Raw genomic sequence first — 7,278 nt, forward strand, 5'->3', positions numbered from 1 at the left:
AGAGATGCAAGGTGGAGAACAGGCCGTGGGAGACCCCAACAGTGAGTCGGAACAATTCAGGCTATGCTTTCCTTTGATGTGTGGTGAGAAATGACCTGACAAGAAGGAATACATTATTTTACTGACAGATTCTTGATAAATGGGCATACAAAAGTCGCAGTGATATAAACAGAAACAAGAGAAACTACATTATAAGTGAGACGCAATGAAGTGTGGAAAACGGTGAGGTAGTATGACAGAAACTGCACCAGGGACGAAGGCTCAACGTAAGTTGGACAATGACTGAAAAGCAAGGACGAACGTTCCTTTCACTAGCAGTCGGTAATTGGGAACACGATGGGAACAGTCCTCAAGTAAACAACATTAGTGGACTTCAGTCCGTGAGGAGAAAACGAAGTGATAAAATGAAATGAAGCTCCGAGGCAGGTTGCAATATAAGTGCAAGCCCACAGTGAGTCGTGAAATATTTAAAATTATGAGCTCAAGTTAAGGGAACCACACTGCAAAGGGTATGCATAGCCTCGGATTCTCTGGCTGCAGCTGGCTGTCCGGGCCCGTTTTTCAAATTCTTTCTTGGTGTCAAGGTCTAGGTTGGTCAGGAATGCAATTAACTTCTCGTGTAAACGGGAGGTAATATGTGGAGGGTGGGCGTTAGTCTCATGCGTGGTAGGGCCGGGTGCCGAACAGGTATTATTGTGGGGTAAATGACACGGCGGAGAGCGCTATGTGAATTTCACTTGTTTAAACCTCGAATGGCGATGGCTTCATTCGTCGATGATTTGTGTTTCCGGGACGAGTATTTTATTTTAGGCGGCAATGCGGCAAGCTGTGGGCGTCGTTCAGGAGCAGTTCGACCTTTGGAGCGGCATGCGCTTTTGGGCCATCTTGGATTGTTGCCCGGAGTTGATCAACACTTGTCGTGGCTCATTCCGCTTCACTCACTCCCGTTATTATGGTGGCGGTGTCGTTCTAATCATGGCGGCTCGAGCTTTTGATGTTTCTTCGGCCACTTCAGTGGATGTAGTGCTGACGGCCATGGCTTTCAATGCTTTCCCGTTGGCTGTGGTTGCACTGACGGGGTGCGCTGGTTTGATGCTGGTATAAGATGAGACGGTGCATCTTGCTATATTGTTGTCCCAGTGTCACCTTAGTTGAATTTCATAGCTCGAGCGCCAGCTACGGACCTGGCCTTGTTCTAAAACTTCATACGTAATATTCGATATCGGCTATATTCGAATGGATTCTCCGATATATTCAACGATGCACGGAATGCTCTCAGCATTGACAGAATCTGTTACAGCTATTTTTTTTTAAACTTTGGAAGACGCAAAACTGAAAAAACGCGACACGAACGAAGGGAACACAGGACGAACGCTTTAAAGGAAAGATCAATCCACTTTACTGGAAATATGCTGCAGAAAAATGGCAAGTTCGGCTAGTTGGTGTAATTGCCTTTTGAAACCTTTAAATAGCGCAACACTGAAAAAACGGGACACAAACAAAAGTAACACAGGGCGAGCGCTCCACCTAGCCCAACTTGCCATTCAGCTGCAGCTCTCTCAAAGCTGCGGTGCCTTTATTGTGAATTAGCGGTTCCTAGTTATAGTCCAGAACATGCGGTATTATGTTTTACCAGAAAGGCAAAGGTGGAAATCTACCAAAAAGAGTAGCCGCAGTGTACATTATTGCTAGGGTAAATGCGGCTCGGACACTTACATTAATCGTATAGGCTACTTAAGAGTGACGGCTGCTACAATTCTCGAACAAGAGTTCGCCCTTCCGGAACGGAGGCGCCTATGTTTTATCGTCCGTACTAATATGGCGAGGGCGCACCTGACCCAGCAGATGGTGAGGTCTTCTGCAGGCCAAAGAGTGGCGGGAGGATGTGTTGTGGTTAGAAGATACAAAAGTGCAAGGCGGCTATGAGGCACATGATCCGGGACAGGTGGGTTCCGTGTAACGGGCTGTCATAATAAGAATAGAAAGGTGCTCAAGAAAGGTGTGCTGCAGCGTATGACGGTGGCAGTGGCAGGTCATGTGCCCTTGTATTACGTGAGCAAATTGTGGGATGGTTGAACTGCTTACCCCACCAACTCGTTAGAGAGGTTCTCAAATTTGGTGGCACCTGTAACTTCGGCCATCAAGCTAGAGCGCCTTTTAGCCAGGCTGAAATGCAGTTCCACGTTAACGAGAGAACAGCGAAGCAAGCTTTTGAGACGGTCTTATTGTGGCGGTGGCGTGGGTGAAGGATGGAGATACGGCCACGTTGTGCTGAAATGATTATATTGCCTGAACTACCTGTTTTGGGAGCTAGTTTCTGGGAGTCTGGAACAGCGCATAAGGCCGCTACGCGATGCAGCACAGGGGTCACTTATCGAGAAAGCTCTCCGCGAACTGAGCGCCCTTCCCATACGCTCTGATACGGTCGAAACGGAGTCGGTTCCAACCATGATCGTTGCATCAACCGCTCGTATATGCTCTTGCACAAGCTTACCGCATCCTTTAGTGCGCCAGTGCCCGTGGCAACGAGCAGATAGAAAATAACATCGCCAACTATTTTTAAGATGTGTTGGGCTTTACCGGCTTCCGTAGTGTAGCATTCAACACGTTTGAACTTATCAATGATATATTAATACAGCTAGTATGCATCGCTTCCGCCAGATGGGATGAACCGTTTTTCGCGGCGAGGAGCCTCCGTAGAGAAAAGCGGCTGAAACCTTTACCGAAGCTGGTTTTGACACCATACCCAATTTTATGGTCAGTTTGCAATTGGCTAAGTCGATATTTGAAGTAGCGGTGATAAATCAAAACTGCTCTAATCCGTGGTGCATTCTCATTTTTGCTCCTTAATACGTGCTGATACAACTTCCACCAGATTAAAGGGACATTAACGTGAGGAAGCAAGTTGGCCTTTATCAAAAGGCTTCGGAGCAGAGAATCTAACAGAAAATTTGAGTAAATAGCATTTCTTTAATATCAATGGTTGGACGGAAGCCCGTGTAGTCACGAAAACGCATGACAACAGTAAAAAGACAAGCACCAACCAAAAATACTTATAAAATTCACAAAAGACGTGTCGCCTCCAGTACGGGTGCCTTGGTCACGATCTCGCTAAAGCACATGAACAAGGCACCGGTACGGGTGCGGAAACGTTTTTTTTTGTATCATACACATTTGTTTGGTTCTAGATATTAATGGTTCTCATAGCATTTGTTTAATGGGGCAGATAATGCCAAAAAATCAAAACAGGTGTTTACGCACCGTACAATTTTGGACACTACTTTTTAAGATGACAGAAAAGTTGTGAACGGCTAGAGATCAGTGGAGAAGCAGGTATAAATGTTTTCTTATGTTAGCTGTTCCTAAGTTGTTCATCGCGCGAAAGAAATGTAAATGAAAACATCCCGTTGGGTCATCAATTTAAGAAACATTCTACAGCTTTTATAGATTGCGTGATAGGCTTCCTCGCTTGCGTTTCAGCCACCCATCATGCTTTTAATTTCCTTTTGAAAAAACATCCGTTCTAAATTATTGAAGACAATACCCTAGGTCGGTGAAGGACAGGAGGAGCAAATGGAACATGATGCACTGCCGGGGGATCAGCAACCAACCTTCTAATTTTTCGCTGTCCATGCGCGGATGTTGCTATCGGTAAAGTGTAACCACTCTCCGTTCGAGACTTATCGGTCGTGACAGGTACAGGGTACTTATGCCAGATATTTAGCCGAACGATGAAACTTGGTGCTCTCACGTTTACTGCACGCCGCTGTTGATAACCCGTAAATGGTGCGTCGCGTAGCTCTACCCTTGTAGTTATGTTTGGGCCCTGGTGAGCCTCGGCCTCGAGGACTACTCGTAACTGGTGCCAGACAGCGACTTTGTATTACACGCTAGGTTTGTGTGAGAAAAGAGTGTTTGGCATGGTCGCGATGAACAGACGAGGTGAGTTGAAGGCGCCCGTCCTAGTGACGCATGGCCTCGAGGCCGAGCGTGCACGATATCTGAAATAGACCTTGTTGTTCCTGAAAGGGATTTCCTCGCGGCCGACTGGCTGGAGTCTCCGATTTAAGTGTAGGTGAGAACGCTGCCCGCTAACGCATTTAAAAGCAGTTCTCCTTACGTGCGTACACATAATAAAAGTCCGAGCCAGACGCCTTGGCCAGGCAAACGTACTCACGGTTCGACCATGGCTTGGAGATGTACAAGCTATCCTTGGCCGCGCGAGAGTGCCTGTGGTTAATCGCTAACTATCTAGACAGCACGGATTCATCGCGCCAAATTTGTGACGTGATGGTTGCCTCACAAAAAAGCAAGGGAAACGCGGGAGAAAAATGCTGGATTTCTTTACTTATTTCACAGCAAATAACCCATTGTTGCCCTTCAGCAAAACCCGTCAGGGCTAATAAACGTAAGATCAATAAGTAAAAATAAAATTTCATTCGGCCTTTAGTGTGCTTTTAACGTTAATCGTCTCTGCGTCTGAAGACAGCCGCAACGCCCTTGAGCACGGACCCTAAAAGGCCACAAGTAGACCACATAATAAAGGGTTGTGGTTCCGAAGACATCGCTGCGGACAGACCCTGGTGTTAAAGCTTCACGTTAGAATCATAACACGGAACCTAGGCCAATTGTGTGATTTCTTGTCGGGTTATGGCGCCGAAGGGCTGTGGTGGATGTGAGCTGTGAGCACCTGGGCTGTAAGGCATGCCATAGTGAAGGGCTTTGGGTAAATGTTGAAAACGAAAATTTTTGCTTTCTGCCTCCATAAGAAAAGCGGCCGCCGCGGTAGGCAACAACAGTCACGTCCTTTGACTAAGCAGCATAATGTCATACCAACTATGCCACCAGGCGAAGTAATTGCAAAATAGTCATCTCTCGCTTTCGTAGCTGCTAAGGGTGTCTTAACTTGCCAACGTTGTAATGTCGTGGAGAATAGCGAAAGCGGAACAGTGAAGGTGGGCGTGCAATACTAACGCACGCAGCGTCTTCCGTACTACTTTTATAGCAGACAACCGACTACACAGCCCACACAGCTGAATATCTCGTACAAGACTACTCAGGGCGTGTATCTCACACCGGCTGACATCATTGTTCAGCACCCGCGCAGACGTGCCAATATTGGTATGACATGCGCTTCTAATCAGTGCTGCAACAATGTTTTTGAATAGGAATAGCATGTAAGGTAGCCAGCCATAAGCTGTAAAATTCAGGAGCGATCGGACGACGTACTTGTGCTTTTTTTTTTATTTGGAGCAGAGGTTGTACAACAGGCATTTCTGAAATGACTACCTGTCACAGTTGACAAAGTCCCTGAATACGTAGGACAGCGTCACCTCTAGAATTAATAACGTTGTACCCTGGTCATTTCTACATGAAGCTTTAACCAATTATGCACTGGGATGGTAAAGTGAAGCATAATTATCAAATTGCAAGGCTTAAACATGGAGGATTCGTGTAGCATAAACGTTCTAGTGTATGTTTTCAGCTTTCTCAAAAGATCAAGAAAAGGAAGAAGCATGAAGAGGTAAATCTGCCCTTTAAATGTACGTTTATTCGATTCTTCATTGACGCAGAGGATCTCACACGCTTCAAAAGTTGTTAATAGTCATGCTGTCACCATAGTGTTTGGTGCGCTATGCAGAATTACCAGGATGTGCGAAATAGTCATGAATGCTAAGCCTGGGTGACGCAGAAAGATTGTGCTGTGAAACAGACGCCGTACGGAAGCAATGTTGATTTAGCAAGCGCACTAAGCTGCAGACTAGTATATAGGTCAAAGCAGCCGTTTTTTCCGTGAAATGAATGGGCGAATCACAGGGCTCTTGACAGCAATGCAGGCTGGTAAATCGCGTAAAATTGTGGGCGTTGCAATTATTATCGCATCTTAATCCCAGCCCATTTAGTCGAACCAGCCGATAGCAGACTTGAAGGAAATACTTCAGAAATCCTATGCAGTGAGGCCTCAGGGCACGTTCGGCAATTCTGTGTCAGTGGCACGCTCAGACAAAAAGAAAGTTTTCTGATGCTGTCAAAAATATGTTTCCGATTGTTGTAAGGTGTAAAACATTTATTTAATCTAAAAAACGGAGTTGCAGGTTAGGAGCTGTCTCCAGTATTTGTGTTCTGTTGCCCGGCTATTCGGGTGTTTTTTGTTTGTTTCTCTGAAGCGCTCATTTTAAAATTTTTCTGTACTTGAACAGTTCGACATAAATGGTTTGGATAAAGTGGATTGTTAAGCGCCATGACGGGGGCAGGTTTGGCTCCAGTATATTAAGAAAGTCAACCACGTCAAGTGCCTGCTACACTAAATGTGTTTGTGCGCAGACGCGTTGTGCGTACTTCTGTGCGCTCGCTTGTTCCAAGTTTTGAGGTCACCTTGTAGCCCCTAATTATATTGGCTTCCAATTTAACAGCCGTCGAGCTCACGTTGTGGCATCTGTGAGCAATGGCGAAGTAATAAGTTGGTAGTAGTGAGGGCGAAGTATTGTGCCCTTAGCTGCTCTTCGGGAGGGCACGCAAATATCCTTAAAAAATGCTAATGTGTATTATTTAACACTAAAACTGCATCCAAAGAGGGGAATGCCGATAAAGTTGTTGCGGTGAATATTCTCCCTCATCTCTTGGGCCCGTACTGCATTACGAAAAAACAAAAACAGAGCCTTATATAGCCTAATTTGCAAATACTTGTTCACTAATTTAATGTTGAATGAGTTTACTAAATGAACTTACTAATGAACGTACTAAATAAAACTTAAGACAACAACATATTCGTAGTATCATTATTGTGACCAATTGCTTGTTTTTTTACCATAGGGTTTTAAGAACCGTAATATACAAACTCCCTTCGGCACGCGATGAACGGTAAATATTATTGCTTGATTCACCCAAAGAAATATTCAGAAAACTGAAATTTCTATGTTTATTTAGCTCACTGCATATTGCTACATGCACCAGCCATTTCTTTCGAATATCACAAGGGGAAATTATTATTCGCCTCCACACTCAAAGTATCGCCAGTTAAAAACTATTGCCAAAAAGCCATAGCCGTATTTTAAGAAAGACTGCTTTCGCATAGGTAAACATACGGTGGTGAGCACAAGCTATTGCCAGAGTGCAAGTGGCCTTCACAAAACGTATTATTCGTCGGGCAAGTGTGCTTTTCGTAAAAACTGTTTCGTTCTATTGTAGCACCCCCCTCACGATCCATAAAGGCCATGTCGTTCACCACAGCACCACGACATCAGAAACCAAGTCGGTAACAGCGCTGGATCAGTTGTA

The sequence above is a fragment of the Haemaphysalis longicornis genome, unplaced genomic scaffold, assembly GCF_048455015.1.
Source record: "Haemaphysalis longicornis isolate Haplotype H1 unplaced genomic scaffold, Haemaphysalis longicornis Haplotype H1 scaffold_19, whole genome shotgun sequence".
NCBI lineage: Eukaryota > Metazoa > Arthropoda > Arachnida > Ixodida > Ixodidae > Haemaphysalis > Haemaphysalis longicornis.